Below are 18,627 nucleotides of genomic sequence, written 5' to 3' on the forward strand. Positions count from 1 at the left end.
ATGTATTTTTGTTGCTCGTTTTTTTTTTTTTTTAATTTTGTCTAGTACATTTTACTGCCCTTTCTCGCTCACTCTCGCAGTGCGTTTGTTTCATTCATTGCGCTACGTTATGGGCCGCCGTTTTACAATGCAACTTTTGCGTCAGTGCGTTTGTGTGTTTTTGAATCCATACCGTACCCCACGGTGCGTGTGCTTTGATTCATCTTTTTTGCTTTGCTATTATAAGAGTAATTTAGATTGTTTTTTTTCTCTGTACTATGAGAATATGAAACTGTCCACACAATAAGCAGAAGCGGGATGATTTACTTCATCCGAAAACTAGTTCGTTTAAAGGCTGCTTTTTTCGCAGCGACCATACAAACTCGAAACTATTAAGAGATAGAGCGATAGAGCTCTTATCTTGCCGTTTAACATTTATCTAATCTAATCACGCGTTACAAAAAAAAACAACGTTGCGTTAGAGGAAGATATGAGATAATTGGTTCTGTCGAGTGGTCCCCTTCTATCGACGTTCAAACCATGTTCCATGTTGAAGAAGGTTTATTGTTTTTGTAAAACGCCTTTTTTGGACAGCATTTAAGCATTTTTCGTAACATTCTCTCAAATACGCGTTTTTTGTGTTTCTCAAATTGCCCCCAAAATTGACCACTAACACGCGCAAACGTCACGCAGACCGCCGCGCAAACGTCATCGACGTCAAAGTGACGTATAGTGCCGCGCTCATCGTGTAGCCGCGGTGCCGTAACACCTCGAAAAGTCTGTCAAGGTTATTCGGTTTTGGTGTCAATGTTTAACACAGCTGTGGGGGAGGAATTGCAGGGGAGAGAGACGTTGGAAGATTGGAAAAAACAGCTACACAAACACAAGATCGTGTCGATTTCGTGAGCGTAGTAAAAACGAAAACCATTTCGGCCAAGTGTTCCTTCTTCTTCTTCATCATCATCTTCGTATGTGTGCTCGTAGTGCGTGGAATTCGGTAGTGGCATTATGTGGCCCAGCAAGCAACACATAGCAAGGACCCCGCCAAGTAACCGTACATAAAGAACAACATCATCACCATTTAGGGGCAAGCGAGCTTTTGTTCGGAAAGAAATGTACCGCAGCGTGTGTTAGGTACAGGGATGGGGGAGGGGGGAGGAGATTAACATACATCTGTTAAAAGGCTTATCCTTACACATCCTGTGGCCTTGTTTTGGGGAGCAGTGGGCTGAGTTTTTGTTTGTAGGACACAGATTAGTCGCTTGATTGTAGTTTGTTGTTTTAAGCATTTGGTTTCTTCTTCGCGCTTTCAACACCTGACGAAAACCAGATCAAGGGCCTTACGCACCGTTTACGATTCCAATCATTCATTAACGCATGAATGGAGCGGTAGAGAGAGAGAGAAAGAGTGTACCATATAATGGTGTCCGCCCGTACGGGGGGGGGGGAGGGGTTGCTTTTATGGCAGACAATTAAACGAAACCGGCCGCAACTGGTACAATTTTTCGGTGAAACATTTTAACGGCACGATAACCGATTTAACGTTTCACTGATAAGTTCATCGGAAAAAGACATATGAAGCATTGTGAAAAAAGTAGAAGGAACAAACTAATCGTTTATTTTAACTGTACTAGCGACGAAAAAGAATGTCCTACAAGAAACATCAAATGAATTATACAATTATTTACAATGTTTGCACTAAAGATGATAATTAGAAATAACGATAAGTAACTAGTTACTCTTCTATTATAGTCACGACCAGTTATAGTAACTAGCTACCAGAAACCGATTACAATTCATTCAGATAGATGTAAAGCGAATGACTGAAAGTAGCCACCAAAAACTAGTAGATACTAATGTTCGGCAAGTCTGATTCAGCTTCATGAATCTGAATGAATCTTTGAAATGATTCATTGACTCTGAATCTTGGTTGGAAAGATTCAAGAATCTGAAAATATTCATGAATTGCAAAAGATTAATACATCTCGAAAGATTCATAGAGCTTGAGCTTCTTCTTATTCTTCTTCTTGGTGTAACAACCTATGTGGTCATGCCAGCCTATACAGGCATTTGAGACTTCATGTTAGCACCCACCCGGAGAGACGGTCCATGCTAGTGTTAAACCCACGTCGCGCGAGTTAAGCACTATGGCTCGCGCAAATCCAATGTTTTGAGAATTATATAAATCTAATGATTCATGAATTCCTGGACACTTAAAAATCTTCACGATTCTTTATACATAGATTCATGAATCCTGCGATACGTATAAATCTGCAAATATTTATCAATCTTCAAAGATAAATGAATCTTGTTCTTATTGTCAAAGATAGATGAATCTTTGAAGATCACAAAATTCAATCATGTATCTTTAGATTCGATTCCAGATTCGAATCATTCAACGCTGGAGATTCATATGAATGAATCTCAATGATAGATTCATGAAACCCAACACTACTCTTAGTAGCTAGTTAAAAGTAAGTCTTCAGAGTGGAATGGATTAAACGAATAAAAGTAATTCGTAACTGTTTAATAGTAACTAGTTCCGAAACATTAGTAACACTTTTCCCTTTTTCGTCGGATTTAAGATGAATTAAAAAGAATGAAAGTGCTTATTTTTAACTAAATAAGCATTTTCACTTCGAAACGAGAAACTAGTTACAAGTTACAGCAAATTCAAACACTCATTATAGCCAAGAAAAAAGACCCCTTGAATAATCATTTTTCCAAAACCGAGCGATCCGCTAGAAAAAGCAATCAGCTCTAATATATCGAAACTGGTGATGAAAATCTGATCCTTTCGAATTTCTTGCCAATTAATATATCTTTTACACTCGTTTCAGCAAATTGATGCAAAAATTCGAACCCCAGGGCGAACTCCACTGATTGTGTTGTCCTCCACCCAAGATTGACACACAAACACACACACACGGCACTCCACCAATCAAACGTCAGGCGTGGACCAAAGAGGCCGCTGCCAAGCCAGCCAAGCCTAGTTAAAGGCCTGGGAGTGTCGTCGATCTGTGCCCTCCCTTACCGCCCCAGTACGGTAAGAATAATAAAATCCTGCCCCACTAGCTCCCTCTGAACACATGCACACACAAATGGCCCATTTATTTTTAATTGTCCACAATCACTTGACGTAGGGGTTGTTTTGTATTTTTTTTTTTGCCAACTGGTACGGCAAAAGAATGAAACGGGGAAAGAAGTTGGCAAAAGGTGATCCACGACTGGAGCCGCACAGCAGTGTGCAGAGGGGGTTGGAGAGTGTGTTAAAATACGCCACACGACAACCAGATGTGAAAATACGGTAAAAGAAGTGAGGGAATGGAAAGAGAAAAAAAGCACAACCTTTTAAGAACATATTCTTTGTGTGTTCAGGAAAATATGTGAAGAACTGTAACGACAGTACACACGCACTCCCATGAGCATTCTATTCCCCGTCCAAGATCCCATCGGTAGCAGGATGTTGGTGAAGTGCACGATCCACAAAGCAATTCTTGCGATCGTTTCCCGTTTTTTTTTCTTGCTTCTTTGTCGTGTGTGATCTCACCCGTTCGTCGCCTGGTTCCTCCAGCTCTCTCTCTCTCTCTTCACCTTCTTCTGCTACGCGCACAAGAAGAACGGGGCGCAAGCGTTCTATCAAAAAAGCAACAAAAAGCCCCTCTGCTCGCATCACGTTTCGAAACGACCCGACACTTCTTTCCGAACCAAAACGAGAAAGAAAAATCGAGAGTGAAAGACGACCCGTCAACAGCAACAACAACAAAAAACACACACAAAAAACCGGTCCAAGCAGACACGAAAAATGCGTAAATGCCGCGTCTTCGAAGCAGAAGAACAGGGTGGCGGTTGGTTGGGGCCGGTTGTTGTGTGTGTATGTGTGTTTGAGTGTTATTTTTTGTGCTCACCCCGCTTCTAACCCCTTCATAACCCAACACACGCTTCTTTCGTTCTCTCTTTCTCTCTCTCTCACTCTCCTTTTCGTTCCGTTCTTTCGATGCGTTCGCCGCGAGAGCCACACGCACTACGCCCCCCACTCACCACTCTCTTCTTCGTCCGTCCAGAAATGTGAATATTTTTTTTCGATTCGATGATTTGGCCGCCGTTTCCCGCTTGCTTTTTCCCATCCCCTTGTCCCGCCACACGCACCGTGTTCTACAGACTCTCTTCCATCTCTTCCCGCCCCTTACCACCACCCACCGACTACTTTGTTCGATCTTTCTCCCCCTTTGCTTGCGCTCTTGTGGTTGTGTGCGTTCTGCTCGCTTTCCTTGTCGATCGCGTGCGTACTGTTGCGTTTGCATACACGCATGCCGCTTTTACAGCGCAGTTCTTCCCCGCTTTTGCGTGTACGCACAAACACACACACACACACACACACACACTAACACGCCTGACTGAGAGGCTGATGGTTCGCGGACGGTCTCGCTTACGCACCCGCGCCCCGATTGGAATGCGTGTTAGTAGGCCAAGGACGACGCGCTAGCACCGTTCGGCAAGAGAAGAGTCGCACACCAAAACCAGACACCACGGTGCGCACACACACACACACCAGGCACGAAATCGATTTTACCGTTGGTCAGACCAGCGCCCCAGAGGAGTGCGGGGGGGTTAGGTGGGTGGTCAACTTAGCACCCGAAATGTGAGATTCTCGCTCTCGCTTTTGCAGCCGGCCGCCGCTCGTTTCTTCTTTATTTGCGCGCACAATCTGTTCCTTGAAACTATTATATTACAGCAGCGATTAAACGCTAACGGCTGGCGTGTGTTTGTTGATTTTTATTCGTTAAAATACACAATCAACGATAATGTTAAACTGAAATCAACTACTAACACCTGATCACTTGAAGTAAATTTTAAATAAAAAATACTACACAAGAATAATGAACATTTATATATTATTTTTATTAGCTGCTGCTTTATTGCAGCTCATCATCGTTCGCCACACATACCGTCGTATTCAAAATTATATGCAAGATCACCTTTTGCCAACTTCTTTCCCCGTTTCATTCTTTTGCTTTTTACTCCAAGGGACACATTAAGACAAACTAATTCAGCACCCATGTTGATCCTGGAATTTTAGACAACTCATACTGATGAAAGAACTGATTCCTTTAACTAATGCTGACACCATACCGTGGAATTGATCCAGATCCCATAATGCATATGGAATTGATCTTGACCCTATATCGGTCCTGTAACTGCTTCAAAAGCCGTACCGATCCTGTAATTTATCCCGGACCCATACCAGAACTTACACCGGTCTTTTTTTCCATCGGTACTATCGTCAACTCGGACAACTTAACAACATGCCCGTCCTGGGTTCAAGCCTCGAATAGACCGTCGCTTTCAGTAAAGATTAACTATCCGGCTGCGTTTTACTACCTAAATCTCGAAAGCGTGTATAGCCCGGCATTACCCGTTACCCCTAAAAGTAGATTATTTGATGCAGTAGCTGTTTGGTAGAAATGTTGCCGCGACATTTTCATACACGGACCTATAGTGGCGGCAACCTAAAGGGAAAAAACCTTTTTTTATGGTTTTCAGGCTTCCTTGACAGTTTCTTTGATCACTTTTTGGAAGTAAAAAAATCCTCATACGTCGAAGATGACAGCTTTAGTTTCAGCAAAAAAAAAGCATCAAAGCAACCGCTGATTAGCCTTTACTAAAATTTTACTATAGAGAGGGGATACTTAGCAAAACTGACACGCACCGTTTGTTTAAACTCCTTAATTTAGGTGAAAACATTGTATTTTTGTAATAACCACTTTTCAATTTTCCTTTCAGAAACCATCATTGGGACCCTTTCCGTTTTAAGTTCGTAGGCTGAAATTTCAGCCCGTCAGCTGTTTGCATTGTATAGCAGTTTTCGAGCAGCTATCAAAGTGGGTATAATATACAGGTGATAAGCCCACCAAGGTGTATGCATTTCGAAGGCTGATTTTTATCGCTTCTGTTTCTGAATGAAGATTTTAAGAGTGTTTTGTGTAATCGTCAAGCCACCAGAAAGCTTGTTTGAGCAAAAGTTTTCACCCATCCTGTCAAAAGTGATATTAAAATTTGGTTATAAAAAACATGCTATGAGACCACCTGATACACTTTGATTCTGGATTCCATCACCTGATCTCTTTAATGCACCTTGGGATAAATTTAAACACCACCTTGTTTTGCCATTTTTCGAGCAAGTACTCGAATCTAATTCTAGCTTTGAGGCTAGAATAATCTAGACTGAAAATTTCAGGCTAGTTTTGTGTGCGGTTTTGTATGGAGTGTTTACCTGATTTCAGCCTCCAAGTGTCCAACAGCTGACTAGAATCGTGAAGGGCCTCATTGTTTGATAATGATGTTGACATTATTTCTAACAAATGATTCAAATAATGTCAGATACATAATTTTTGACATCCCTTATCCCATTTTTTATATCCCTCAAGTTAATTAGTATACAGCGAAACCAGCTTTTTAAACAGCTTAAACATGATGTTCGTGATAATTAAATAGTTTAGCAAATAGTTTTAATTGTGTTTTCTTTTAATTGCAGTTAAAAATGTTATGTAACTTGTTTTTATGCTCGTTTTAAAAGCTCTAAAAAAAAAGCTTATGAAAGTTAAATTTTGTTTGAGCAAAATGGAGAAGCCTGGTATTTCAAGTCATTTAACAAAAACAAAACTTAAAGATAAAAAACAAATGACCCAAACAATAGAACTGCATTTAAATAACGCCCCAAAAATTGGTAAATCCAAACCCCGCAACCGCTAGAATCGATTGGCATTATTAAGCATGCTAAATACCACCCAATTAACGTCTGGCTCCGCGCGCGTGTGTGAAGACTCCAAATGCTTCAGTTCACCGCAATAGCTGCATTAAGCCGTCCGCCAACACACACACATACACACATGGTAAGGCAAAGCGGAATCGTAGCGTTACAGGAATGTGGAGCACGATCAATAAAAAGTGCATTACTAACGCTGCAGCAAACGCGCCCCCTTTACCGTACGCGCCGCTAACCCAAAACCCACCCGTTTTCCTGCACTTTCTAGCATCCTGCTGTTCGCAATCGCACACAAACACACATACATGCACCGTCAGGCACGCTCTTTCGATGCAGAAATGCATCGGGGGCCCACTGCTTTTGGTACAGGCAGAAATCAGCTTCAAAATTGCTCCAAATCGTCGACAGGCCCTTTTTACGACGCGGCACGTACATAAGCGTCCGTGCACTTGAGTCCACCGCACTACACCCCTTCTCCTCCTCCTGCGCGCTCTCCGCTAGGCTAGGCCCATCGTCTTTCTAAGGTGTTGTGTGTTTGTGCCGCTCGAGCTAGTTGATAAACTTAGTTGAAAATAGAACGCCGTGCTGCTGCTGCTGCTGCTGCTACTACTGCAACCATGACCTAGTTCTAGAAAAACCTACGTAAACGAGTACTCCTCATCACACACTCACACATGCACACGGTGTGATGCGTTGTAAGTATCGCGATGTACTTACGCGATGCAACTCAAACGCAAACACACACAGCCGACCGACCGAAGAAAACGAGGCTATACCGAGCCGAGCAAAGATTGGCCGCTATGTGTGTGTGTGCTGCAGTATAGAAACTTGTAGGGGACTTGTGCATTTCGGAGCGGTACACCTGAGTTTCGAGAGGGTTGCTGACGATTTCCCCTACACGACACCGTGGGGCGCTCATTTTCCGACCGAAGGCACTCACAGATGGGTAAGCGTGAGCAAGAGTCCTTTATAGGAGAAGAAATTTCTCCCAAAGAGCAGAGCTCAAAGCAAGAAATGTTATTCGGGTAAATGTATCGATGTGTGCGCGTGTGGCACACATTTTAAAATGCTTTGTTTTGGTACTTTAATACGAATTTATTAACAAACTCTAAATTTGTGTTGATTCATGGAAAAGGTTTCCAAACCTTTCATTGCTGAAACAGTCAACAACTAGGTTTGTATAGAATCGTGCAAATTGCTTATCTATGTACTACCACCACACCTCCATTTTCCTGCATAATTATGCTTTCCTTTTCCATGGCCTACCATGCGCCTCCACCGAATCCGAATATTCTTACGATACAGGCAACGGAAGGCTTGTGGTGTGGAAAAAGCTATTCCCTCCCCCACGCCGATCCAATCAGTGGATATATCTTACCGAGTAATTGATGCCTTCTTACTTTCTGTCTCCTCCTACCCCGTTTTCCGACACATCAACAGTTAAAGCAAATAATGTCATACATCACGCAGTCCAATTTAGGTCACCGATAGATTTGTCCCTCGGGGACGGGGTGAGTGGGGGGGAAAGGCTGGACCGTGCCAGATCCTGCCAATACACAATCATGCTTCACCACATCATACTTTCCCTGCTCCCAAACTGGTGATTATCATTAAAATTTAACATGATGTATTACACCTGCCCGCACCAGCGCCCGCAATCGTACTCTAATCCGGCGCCCGCTTGGCAGAAAGAGTACACAATAAATAACTTCGGTAGCGCGCCGTGCACGTGCTGTCACACATTCCGGGTTTCCCGCGCCGGGGAAGAGGTGTGTGGCACTCACCAGCCTCCCCGGTATGAATCCTGACAACGGTGCGGTAGTGGTGGTGACACGGCTCCACCGGTCAACCGGTCGCAGGATGGTTTACATCTGGCAGATTTGTTACTAGTTCACGGTTACGGGGTGACCCACTAACACCGATAGTGCTGCTACTGCCGTTACAGGCAGTACGCGCTCGTGTGCTGCCGCTTTAATGCGGCTGTGCGACCCTGTGTATGGATTTTTCACTCAGCCCGGCCGCGTGTTAGCAGGGAAAGGCTTAAACGAAACACCAAAACGGAAGGATTTGAGCTCGGCAGGAGGGTTTTAGTACAGTAACGCAATCAGCGCAATACAATTGAAACCCCGCGAACGGAGCCACAACGACGACCCAGCGTAATGGTTGCAAATGGTGCGCATTAGCATAAAACACTGCCACGGCTGATTTGCTTCACACCTGATGGAATTAATTGTACGCTGCTGCAAGTGAATATGTATGACACCAAAGAAACACAAAGAGAGAGAAAGGGAGAGGGAAAACGATACCTCTTCCTTGGACGAAATATTCAAACATTTATGCTATTTGGCTTCAAATTGTTCGTTTGGAAACACATTTTATGAAATGTATTGCTCAAATGAACATTTGGAAGAAAAAAAGGAGTTCAATTTCGTGATTGGTTTTCATTTTTTTGTAAAACAACATTTAGTGCTGCTGCTAAATTCATATAAAAACTAAATCAATTATAAACTCTTTAATAGCTTCACAGACAAAACTCACTATTCATACATCGATAAAAAAAACATTTTTCCCCTTCTATATCGATGAAGAATGTAACACAAAATGAGAATTGTTCCTCCAGCTCCACTGGAAACGCTTCAGCACAACGAGAGAAACGCTTTACTGCAGCGCCACCTAGGTGAAACGGCATAAACTAGTGTAGCGAGTACACGAACCGTTCGTTCGCAGCAACAGCACCATGGTGGAGAACATGGTAACAGTTGAACTATATTTGATTTTTTTTTTAATATTTCTAGTTAATTTAGGACCGTTTTGGGAAGTTTTCTTGATTTTTTAATAGAAATATAACTCTAATAAAGCTTAATAAAGTTTCCATTTTCACAACAGCATCAAATTAATTAAAATTAATTGTTCATTGCCTTTTTTATGAACTCTTACGCCGGGTTTATTAAAGTTCTTTGCATCTTTAACACATTTTGTTGAAAAAAGCGTGTTATAGCATTATGTTCATTTAAAAAAAAAAAGTCATATGTAAACTGCTCAACAATTTTGCTATTAATGAAATTTCCAGAAAGAAGATTCCGATTCACAACATTCTTCAACCAATTTACTAGCCTGCTCACACACAAAAATCCCGCGCAGTGCCGCCACACAGCACATAAAACCATTCCGCTACGGGTCGCCCATCAACCACTACACGCTTGAAGCAGGCTGCCCTATGCAGTGTGGGGTAGAAGGGAAACGGTACCGTAGAGTGCGCTTCGGACAAAAAAAAACACTAGGTAAAGGTTTGTTGTTTCTCTGAGCTCTCGGCTCACGGTGTGTGCCATGACTAGCATCACTGCGCCCGCCAATCTGTACGGCGGAAATAACAACGACAAAGACAACAATCGCGAGTTGGAAAAGCCCCCGCTAATCACCGCGGCTAGTGGACGTTTTTTGTGCGCTCGTGTCGCACGAGGAAATAGTGTGCCACCGCCTCGGGGTGAGGAGTGTATGAGTGTAGTAACTTCGCCACTGTTGGTGGTAGTCATCGTCACAGCATCGACGCTGCCCCAAGCGCTGCGGCTTCTCAACGCTAGTGCACAACAACCGATTGGGCCGGCTAGGAGCTGTTCTCTAGCAGGATTGTTTTATTTTTATTATTGCGTTGCTAATTAATCGAAATGCGTATCTAATGGTTATTTATTTAGGTAAGTCATCGCCTCTAATGTAATACAACTAAGAACAAGGTGTCCGAATGCCTAGCAATATGTAGTGTTGATGTGAGTCTTGCTTACGAAATAGTGTCAGACAGACCTCACACTTACTAGAACAGTTTATCACTATGGACTAAATATGAGAGGAAGTAGATTGGTCAAAAAATAAAAAGATTAAATTTTAGTATAATTAATACATTTAAAAAAAATACATGCATCTACATTTGTAGTATTTTTGTCAGGAAAAAGAAGACGTTTACATCGCAATCGCATTAAAATCAAGTGCAGGCAACGATATGAATATGTGTTTCGATCTGTTTACATATTGCTGCAGCCTGCGTTGATCGCATCACTGTGCAAAACCTTACACTCTATCGTTTCGTTTTAGCGTACCACACTCCATTTTTTGACCAAACAACACACACAGGCTCTAGTAGCTCTATTTGGTGGTAGTGGTGGTGGTGGTGGTGGTCGTGCGAACCCAACTGCGGGGTGTGCGTTGTTGCGAACGAGGAAGAGAGAGCCTGAAGACTTGCGAAGAAGCATTGGACCGCGAAACAAACCGGCAAACAGCTACCGGTTCACCTTGAAAATCAAGCCGCGCTAGAAGCTGGGTAAAGGGTAGACCGACAGGCATCGTAGGGTAGGACTTGAAGCAAAGCAAGACCCCATCGAGACGTGTTTGCTGTTGCTGCTGCTGCTGAAGAACGGTGCTCTCTCTGATTGTAGAAAAAAAAACCAACTCAGCTCTGATTGCATCCTCACTGGGCAATATTTGTGGCTCATAAAACGGGTAATAAAACTGGAAATTTTACAAGTGCTACCAGTGCTTTTTCTTGTCTACATCCTTCCTCTACATTGCATTGCATAATTTTACCATCCAACGTATGCGCTGCAAGATCCTCTCTATTCCAGCTGGGCGACACCACATAGCGCGCACAAGTCGTTTCAGACGTTTTCCATATCTAAGCCTCTCGGGATCAACAGACGCATGCATTGGAGTTTGAAAATGCATTCACCGGCAAAACAACAACCGGATTGTCAATGCTGGGTCCATTGTCTCCGGTCTCCGGCATATGCATACCAAATGTGGGGTGGAGATGTTGTCGTCGCCAAGGATCACACGCGCAGAGCCAACGCTTAATGCACATTCAATGCGAACGAACGGCAATAAAAGGACGCTCTTGCAGAGAGCTTTACGTAGAGATAAGATGGGTTTTAACTTCAGCGAAAGAAGTTGACAGTTTTGCAACACATTATGATGATTGTCAAACATTATTCACATGTTTTTAGAGTACATTAATTATAGTAAGTTATAATTTACCAAACTAAGGATGTTAAATTCGCTAAATTCTCATTAGACAGCAACCATCTAGCTTTCTTTTACGCTATATATACCATAAAATGTCGTCAAATGGTTTACATAACGCTACATTCGTTAATGTCCCTTGGGCACGGCATCCCTTCCCTTGGATCGAGCGGCAGCGCCGGCAGCCGTGTAGGGGATGGAATACTATTATTTAAAGCAGGTCTCCTTCCCTCCCTGCCCCCACCCCTTCGTGCAAGTAGTTTATTTTCGTCGGTAGTATCGATTTATTGTACCATCCTCGAATCGGAAAAGCAAAAGCTACACTTTCTAGTCGCTTTTCAGCTTATTTTGTCATCGAAATGAGGCAAACAGTCGTGATTGAGGTAGTTGTTCTAAAGCCTCGAATGCTTGCAATAGAAAATCTTATTTAAGTTTCACTTTTCCTCCAAATATAAAAAAATACGACACAACAAGCGAAAACAGAAAAGGTTCGCAAAGAAAACTACCCACAAACAAGAACACGCCCCAATCCGTAGCGTAGTTTGGTTCTATGTTTTGATTCCCCCATTTCTGCTCATAGCGCCGTTAATTTTATGTTCCCTACACATTACCTCACTCCCTACATTACCCCACTGCAAGCCTGGTGCGACCCGGAAGTTGGCAAAGATCGATCCAGCTTCATTTATTGCTCTAGTCTTCGGCCTCATACGTTTCTCACTGCTGTGTCTTGGTGTGGTGTGTATGTTCTTTCATGCCACATTTACACCAGTCTGTGTGTGTTAGTTTTTTCTCTTCTTTTGATCGCTAAGAAATTGCCTACAAATCTTCCTTCCAGGAACCGAAACAAAGCGCAAAGATGTAGTAGGCACCCTCCGTTCCATTCATTCTAACGAAAGCCATCAGCATAGCGGATCGCGCGAACTCGCCGCCGGCCCGCAGAATGCGCGAACCGAACGCTACGACGAGGGGAGAAACATGGCGTGTTTGCGCGTAACACACAAAAAAATAAGGGGGAAAACCGGTCCCGGTTCTTGAGAAACCGGCCCGACGAAAGTGAATTCCTGCCTGCTCAATGGCGTGCTTGCGCAGTCAGTCATCAGAAATGCCGAAAGCGAAACAAGGAAGTGGTGGTTTTGGGTTTGGGATCGCACAAACAAAGAGCCAGCAACCACCCGGAAGGGGAGATGATGCACGTGATGATCCCCACATACAGGCACACAGCTACACACACACACGGAGGGCGCGCATCCGTGTAGAAAAAAAGGAAGCGGAGACCTCTTTCCTAGCAATTAGACGAGAATTATGGCAGGAAGTGGAACGAACGCTGTTTACATGTAAAATCGATTGGGATCTGGAGTGTTTAGCGATAGGCTTCCTTTTTTTTTTTGCTCTAACTTATTCAATATAAGGCAAGACAGCTAACAAATGAATACAATTAAAGAAGGCGGAAATTAAGATAGAAAACTAATGAGCAATGCTAAATATTGAGATTAGCAGCAGCAGCATACTCGACCCTGAGACACTAAATTGGGCTTCAAATCACTATCATAACAATGAAATAATTTCAAAAATCCCATATGTAAATAATAATTAGTTCAAATAATATCTAAAATGAAGAAAATTAATGGTTATTGTAGCCTTTACAGCACAAACTTTCGATCGGTTTTTGGGTACTATTATGGCCGAAATCTGTGCCTGACCCATAGGACCATAGTGAAGTGTACTATGTCGTCCACTTCATAATTTATAGGAATTAATTCAATTGGGTTTTAGCATCCATTCATAATATTTAACAGATAAATAGCTAAAGTACAATCAATAGAGAGACCGAGCAGTAGAAAAGAGACAAAATGCAGTTTAACACTCCATAATGTTCATTATGACTTATTAATACTTATTAGCTTACTGAACAACCAATACATTAAACAACCGTTCCTGTACCAAAAACTTCAGTATGGTATGGAAAAATATTTTTACATATTCGGACGGAATCACAACAAAACGCAAAATAAATCAGCTACCACCGATCAAGCTGGGAAAATTATACACAGTGATAGTCACCCTAAGCCGGACATCTAGTTTTTGTCAAGCACAACACCAGATATCAGCTATATTCGAGGCTCTCTTTATAGGGTAAATGTACCAATAGTGGTGCAATTTGTGGTGGTACCGATGTGTTTTAATGGATTTAAAGTGTCAGGAAGGACAATTTCTGAATATTTTAACACATAGCAATTGTAATATGTTTTATCTTCGCAATCACAACCATTTTTACCATGAAATACATCAAATTTACGAAAAAATACAAATTTTTGTGGCTGCTTCGTTGTACCTATTATGGTGGTATGGTTCCTATAGTAGTCTTATTGTGTTCCTATAGTGGTGGTAAACAAAGATGCATCAAAAACAGTGTATAATATCAATGAAACTTAGTTTCGAAGCTGTTTTCGTATGAATATCAAGGATTACTGCTATAATATTGGTTTCTTGAGTAATTTGATCGTAAAAAAATGTATAAATTTGATCGATGAAACTATTCACTAAAGTACTGCATCACACCTGTGGTCAACCTACACCCTGGAGAGTGTGCTTGATTTGAAGTCAATTTTTAATTCAGCCATATAAGCGAACTTTGGCCTGTTTTTGGTAAATTACCTACATAAAACTCGTTTCTGTTGCTTATTTTAGTGAAAACAGTACGACATGTCGAACACTAATAACTAATAACTAAAATTATTTAATTTCACCACCATATTATTGACCAATACTGAGAAGCTACATACTTATGTTGCTAAGGAATCGAGACAGATCGACATTTAGGGGAATTCATGAGATGCATTCCTTTTTTACGTTTTTGCACGATTTTCCGAGATTTCTCAAGGTATACTATATACCAATAATCATGCTTACTCTGTAAAACCTCTATTTATCAGTAATCTGACCGTTTTTCGACCTTGTACATCACTAAATTCAACCATTCATTCAGAATTTTTGTCTTTATAGATCTGGTAGAATATGAATTATTATAAATTAATTCTAAGAACGCAATAATAATAAATGATTCTACAAAATTAATGCAAACAGACGACGAGCGTATTTTAGAACACGAATGTAAGTTAGAACCTCTTTTTCCCCATGCTCAAAGAATGCAATACACGTGCACGTGCACTATCAACAGGTGTTGCTGCTGACATTATTATTGAATTTGCCGTCCTCCTGAAGGCTTCCACGTCATGCCACGTCACGCCGCTCATCTACCGAAGTTGAAAAAATGTCCTGGGAAGCCAGCATTTCAATTATCCTGGCGCATTAGGAAATGGATATTAAAAATCAATCACTCGGTCTTAAGCACGCTTCTGCTGCGCCTAGCCAGAACTAGGTCATCCGTGGTGAGCGGGTGCGGGCTTGCGGTAGTAGCAAACGAAATCATTGCACCGACGAGCGGTTGCGATGAATGATTACATGATTTGTAGTACACAAATCCTGCACCAAACGGAGAGGCAGAAAAAGGCGCACGCAGAGTCACACAAAATGGATATGACCGGGAGATTTGCTCACGATTGGGCTCTATACTGCTCAACAACAACAAAAAAACGAACAAGCCCCTTCGCTTTCATCACACCACCATCATCGCGCACAAGTCCTCCCCTCTTGGCTTTTGCCGGAAATCGAGACACGAATGCATTTAGTGATAGGAAAAGTAGGTCACCACCACGACAGCAGGTGGAGAGAGTGAAGAGTGCTCTCGCACAGATACACGCGCAAGAGTGCTCTTGGGCCACCCTTTCGATTGCATCATACACCCGCACACGACCAAGCGATTAGTGCCACGCGCGCATCAAAAGAGGCGGAGTCTGCTCGCACACGGAGCGAGCGAGAAAGTAAGCAACGAACCCCCTTCTTCTGATAAGAGAATGATGATGATGATGGCTCGGGCGGCTCGAGCCTCCGCGCACATGCAAAAGGTCCTTGTGTTAGGTCGGCGGCACGTTTTTCATAGGCTTCCCCCCCAACAGTAGCCCCCGCGCGCGCCGGAAGCGTAGTTACACACGCGCGCTTTCCCATATTCATCCGGCACTAATACTCGCTTCCATGTGACATGCGCAGATGACGAAACTACACACACACACACACAGGGACATGGGGTAGTAGATTTGGGTCGCAACGGAGAGGACAAACAAAAACCGAACCTGCCTACACACCCGTGCGAAGGATATTGGTTAAGGTCAAGTAAGTGCCCTTTATGCCGCTCGGGTCTAGGGCACGGGCGGACGGTTATTTACTTCCTCAACATGAACGCTGTTGTCATTTCATAGTGCTTTTCGTTGGTGGCGTTACTGCTAACGCATACACTACCGACCGCCCTCTGACAAGCGTTACTTTAAAACTGTCAAAAAAGAAGCGTTACAGGTACTAATGATATGATCAGGCTGTTGATAAGAATGAATATTCTAGGGTATTTTAATGTTACGCAAACAGTTTTTAGAATGTAGATTAGAAGTACATACACGGTTTGAATTCCTCAATAGAAATATGTTTTGTTTAAAACGCTACAATACATAATACAGGGTCGAAAAAAAGGTCTTCCATATGCTACATACATCCGGAGCGTAACTTCAGCTTTGCATAACAATCACACAGATCAGTTCGTTCAGATAGGTCAAGTTCTTCCGGGACCAAAGTTTGGAGCACGGGATAACTAGATAAAATCCTGATTCCCGAAAAGTGTGATGACGCACAAACCCTTCCACTACTAGGTCAACGTACAATTCCAGAACACACCCCCTCCCGATGGCGCTCTCCACACTTTGGCAGCCAAAGTCCATTCCTTTCCACGTGGAAAGCATTCCCCACAGCAGGATGCAGCAGCAGGTCGGTGGACGCGTTGCCGCATGGGGAAACGTCGCTGACCTACTTTCGGTTTCGGTTAGCAACAAAGAGATACAAACTGGTCCCGTACCGAAACGGTTGCCGTATCGGGATCGAACACGGGGTTGGGAAAATCTAGTGCCCATTTCCACCGTGTTTTTGTGTATGTGTTACAGAGCGATGGAGCGGCTATGTACATACCGAAGTTGGACTTGTTCCACGCAGGACCATTTCCATGGCAGCACAGAGCTCACATGAGCCAACACACACATACAGTCGCATCCGGAAAAAGCCGTCCAGCAGAGTTGACTGGAATAACGAGGCCCGAGTGTTGGTGTTGGTGGAAACTCTCGCATGCATACACACACGCATTCCAACAGCCGTAGCCTAACGCGAGAACGAATCCAGAGGTCAGGAAGAGACGGTTTTACTGCGCCCCTTCGCCCCCAGAAACGAGCCCCCGAGCAGGACCGTCCGGTGTCGAAAGTGTCAAGTTCAACGTTAGTATTGAGGTTAGGGTTTTGGGTACACTGCCACTAGGGCAAGGTTCATTTGCTCGCGCTAGGACGTACGCCGCAGCTACACCGTCCCCAACTTACCGTTCCGTACAAAAAAAAACTCGCGATCTCGAGAGCTCGCGTGCCAGTCATGGCCAGGGATATTGCCTTTTCGTGCCCCGGTATCGATCTCCCAGCACCACCATACGGTGTGTTACATACAGCACTGGGTGATGGCATATATGTGTGTGGTCGACTCACTCTCAGCACTGGGCCTGGAGAAGCACACCCCGGTGAACCGGACGAAACTACGGCTCCGGGAGCGGACTATTTATGGAAACCGAAACCGAGCGCGGCCCCAACAGCAAATACAACAACTAACCGGACCGGAAGCAGCTTTATCGCAATAAATATGGTTTTAGTGTGTGGCGCCGCGCGCGTTAGATGAAGATTCCAAGCCAATAAAACCCACCCCATACCCAGAAGCGACGACTAAATGTACCGAAACTGTGGCTATTGCTTTGCGCCATTTGCTGCAGTTTGCTCCTTCCTTGGGTAAAACGATTTTAATTCACACTTCCACAATTTGACGCCATTTGTCCGCTCTAGCTCGCTCTTTATCGCTCCTTCTCTCTCGCTCTCTCTCTCTCTCTCGAAATGGTTGTAAATTGAGCGTATTTTTTCTTGTTATATTACATTTCTAGCCTAGCCTAATCGAGCTCTTGCTGACTTTTCTCTTTTGGAGCTGGAGGATGTGGAAAAAGCATACATACACCCAGAAGCACACTCATCGTTGGTAGTTTTGCTGTGAAAAGAAGTAAATCCAATTTCCCTAAGCTCCCCTAGACTCCCCGGGGAGATTGGAAATAAACAGGGCAGTAAATCACGGGAGCTAACGCTTACAAGGCCATTAGGTACGTCACCAACGCATAGAGCGCTTGAAAAAAAGAGATTCCAACACATTTTGGGTTAAACAAGAGAATGAATCGAGCAGTTAACTTTCAAGTACTCCAGTGCTCTATGAATTCACAGCTTGTTATTCATGGGAGAATAGATAGCAAAGTAAATTTGTGGAGTTCTATACATGTTGATTGAAATATATCTTTGTATGTTTTAATTCATATAGCTTCAGAACGAACGAACACACGTCGCTCGTGCTAGTGCAGTCGATAGTGTACGGGCCTTCAACAAGCCTGTCCTCAAATCAGATCTCCACTGGACCAAAACTTAATCGGATTGTTTATATCCTCAAAAACGAATTATGCCGAAAAGAATTAAATGAATTTGTGAATTTCATTCCTTTGGGCAAGGATATTACAGTAGGACCTCACAGTTTGAACTGAGATTTCATGCCAGCTATTAAATTTGGCATGTTTTCTATTTAACGGAGAATAACGGAGTATGAAATTCACCAAAAATGGAAAAAAAGGACAGCAAACTAAAAACATTTTAGTGAGATGCGTGACTTTCGCTATCGAGACATTTCAAAATTCAATACAGTTCTTAGCC

General features: G+C 43.0%; 2 protein-coding genes and 1 long non-coding RNA gene across 18 annotated transcripts in view; 1 reads left to right on the forward strand and 2 right to left on the reverse strand.

Moving 5' to 3' along the window:
• Nucleotides 1-18,627, reverse strand: part of LOC120898562 — a 242,014-nt gene that overhangs the window by 179,249 nt on the left and 44,138 nt on the right. The window lies entirely within an intron of this gene.
• LOC120898558 (nuclear hormone receptor FTZ-F1) overlaps nt 1-18,627 on the reverse strand; it is a 121,856-nt gene that overhangs the window by 95,556 nt on the left and 7,673 nt on the right. The window lies entirely within an intron of this gene.
• LOC120898581 lies at nt 10,052-11,800 on the forward strand. The gene is made up of 3 exons (XR_005738676.1): nt 10,052-10,437; nt 10,832-11,236; nt 11,343-11,800. It is a non-coding gene; the product is annotated as an uncharacterized LOC120898581 (long non-coding RNA).

This window comes from Anopheles arabiensis, chromosome 2 (genome assembly GCF_016920715.1).
Source record: "Anopheles arabiensis isolate DONGOLA chromosome 2, AaraD3, whole genome shotgun sequence".
In the NCBI taxonomy this organism is placed as follows: Eukaryota; Metazoa; Arthropoda; class Insecta; order Diptera; family Culicidae; genus Anopheles; species Anopheles arabiensis.